Raw genomic sequence first — 3314 nt, forward strand, 5'->3', positions numbered from 1 at the left:
TATAACATTAAAATTATAACATTTTTACTATAAAAGGATTTGTATTAAATATAATTATAATATGAAAAGATATATTTTATCATTTGAAATAATATATTTTTCTATATTTTTTGTATTTTGAAATTTTGGGTAAAGACATAAATTGAGCAGTCAGGACATAAAGAGGAATGTAGCAAGCAAGGTGATTTTGTTGTTTTCAATTTATATGTATCTCACCCTTTTCTTGGAAGATTTTGTTTTGTTTTCAAATCATGTGTATGTGTATATGTTTGTATGTTAGTTTGTTGCATGAGGGCAGGTTCCCACAGAGGCCAGAAGAGGGCATGAGATCGGCGGGAGCTGAAGACACAGGCAGTTGTAAGCAGCCCAGTGTGGGTGCTGGGACCCGAATTCAGGCCTTCTGCAAAGCTGAAAGGTCTCTTCGCCTCTGAGCATCACTTTAGGCCTTATTCTTTTATCATTTGAAAAAGAACTGAAGACAAGTCAGTGGTATAGTCAAAGTAAGAGCTGCCTTTTAGGTAGGTAAGCTAGGTAGCCACTCTCTGTGGGTTTATCTTTGAATTCTTATATTGGTGGCTCATGGCCGTTTCCCTGTTAATTTCTTCGCACATTCTTTGTTATAAAATGTGCTCATTCCTCTTCCTTTCAAGGGGCCAAGGAGACCCATGAAGAACTACTATGGGAAAGAAGAGCAATCTTTCAATAGTTGTCTTCGCACCAGATCGTGTCCTATGTTCATAAGAATTAGCACAGAAATTAATTCCCAGCCCCATTTCCAACTCCTCCTTTTCTTCTCTATTTAATCTTATTGAGAAAAGCTGCAAGTTCTTGTCTTACGTATATAAACAGCTTATATGAACTAGTGTTTTATCCTCTCTTAAAAATGACTAGGCTATTCTCACTAAATTTGGAGAACGTTTGGGTACTGTATTTCCCAAAAACATAGGCTATCACGTGAGCCAGAGGTCACATCAGAGGACATGGGAGCCATTTCAGAGTATCTGGGACTGAAGGAAATTTATTAATTCTAGAGGCTTTGGACTAAAGTAATCTATTTTAAATTATTATAGCTTTTGGTATATAACCACATTTTATTTATTTAGAAACTTCTTTACTTATTTTTGTTTTTTTGATACTCCTTCCCTGATTACCGATATGAAAGTCAAAAGAAGGCTGGGAATGGCTGAGTTGGGCCAAATGGGCTAGTGAGAGAGACAGACTGGCCAGTGATATCCTTTACCTGCCCTAATTGGTAGCAAGTTTAAATGGAAACCCAACAGGAAAGCTGCTGATTGAGAATAGCTGACATGGTTGCCCTTGGATACCATCTGAGTGACGGTTCGTTGATGAGTTGACTATGGGGTGTTGAGTTCTCTTCTTCAACAATAGGTGCACAGTGGTGATGGCGGTGGCAGGGAGGCCAGATGGACTCAACAGTAATAGATAACACAAGAGGGCAGCATGGAGGTACCACAGATGGTGCTCAATCCTTTAAACACATGGAGCTCTTCATCTTCACACTAGAGCTGTGGGGAGACTACAGCGGCTCCCAGCTATGCAGTACTTTCCCACAGTGACGCTGTGAAGAGGAAAGGCAGCAAACAAACCAAGTCGAACCTGGGATGCAACCACACAGATGTGAGTCCCTGCTTTGTCATTGACCACTTGCGGGACTAGAACAAGCTCTTTAACTTTCTTTTTTTACTTTATTATCTATCTATCTATCATCTATCTATCTATCTATCTATCTATCTATCTATCTATCTATCTATCTATCTATCATCTATCTATCTATCTATCATCTATCTATCTATCTATATCTATCTATCTATCTATCTATCTATTTTTGGTGTGTGTGTGTGTGTGTGTGTGTGTGTGTGTGTGTATATGGTTGTGTTTTGTATAGGATTTCACTATGTAATCCGATCTAACCTTGAACTTGATATATAAATGAGGGAGGCCTCAATCTTGTATTGATTTTTCGACCTTGGCTGTCCACGTTCTAAAATTAGGAATGTTTACCATTATATCTAGCATAAGTTTCTTAACTTTCTTCTATGTTCCACCTGCTTGTTTCTAAAATGGGGAAATAATGGTGTCCTGTTGCAGGACTCTGAAGAGAGGTAATGGAGTTAATTAATGAATTCAAAGTCTGCTTGCCTTATGCATGAAGTCCCAAAATATGAGCTGTTATTATTATGACTGGGACATTTCATAGCCATCTAGTGCTCAATACCTTTTACCCTACACCCAACATTGAGAAGATAGTACTTGCAAAATGTAACAAACATGATTATTTTTTGTTTTGTTTTGTTTTGTTTTGTTTTGTTTGTTTGTTTGAAACAAGGCTTCTCTGTGTAACAGTCCTGGCTGGCCTTGAACTCACAGAAATCCACCTGCCTCTGCCTTCCAAGTGCTAGGATTAAAGGTGTGTACCACCACCACCTGGCATATATGATCTTTGAAAATTTTATATACTTATTTTAGAATTGTACAAAGCCTAAATCAAAGATGCTCTCTGTATGGGAAACAGGTGTCAGCTTCTTGCTACCACCCTAATGAAGGGCAGCAAGGCTTGGAGGATGGGTGTGCCTGATGAGCAGGAAAAGGCACCTTTGCCAAGATGCCACGAAGATTCCTGAATTTTGAAATGACACATGCTTGATGACTAATGTGGTTCCTTCCCACCCTTTAATGGCCTTCTAGCCCTGTTCACTTTTCCAGAAATTCCCCCAGATCTTCACATCAGAGCCCAGGTCTCTTGGTGTTCTGTTGAATGTTACTAAGAGTCAAATGATGGAGACAAGAATCCCTCCCTATTAGAAGGGAGGGAGGCTTAGTCCATGATTGCATGACTCGGAATTTTACAAGGATGAGTCAAGCCACTTCACAGATCAGTTGACAATGAAGTTGACAAAAGTGACTATGGTCACTTTTTTTCTTGGCTGAAAAAGAAGCCTTTGAATAAAGTACAATAATTCTGATTTGTTGGGAAGTGGACCAAACCCTGTTGTGTGTGTGTGTGTGTGTGTGTGTGTGTGTGTGTGTGTGTGTTAGTCATGCTAATCAGACATGACTAAAATCATGTGCCCCTTGTAGCACATTCACTATTTACTGGAACCAATTTGAAAACCGAAATCAAAACCAAAACCAAAACCAAATAAAGAGAAACAGAGAAGCAGCCTTCTTTTGATTGAGGAGTAAGACCAGAGACTGAAAGACAAAATAAGAATGGCTAGGAACACACACACACACAAAACAAAAACAAAAAACAATGATATCTTGAAATTTGGAAGCTAATGAATGAAACTACA

The sequence above is a fragment of the Alexandromys fortis genome, unplaced genomic scaffold (genome assembly GCF_014885135.2).
Source record: "Alexandromys fortis isolate MF-2015 unplaced genomic scaffold, M_Fortis_MF-2015_v1.1 scaffold_67, whole genome shotgun sequence".
Classification (NCBI taxonomy): domain Eukaryota; kingdom Metazoa; phylum Chordata; class Mammalia; order Rodentia; family Cricetidae; genus Alexandromys; species Alexandromys fortis.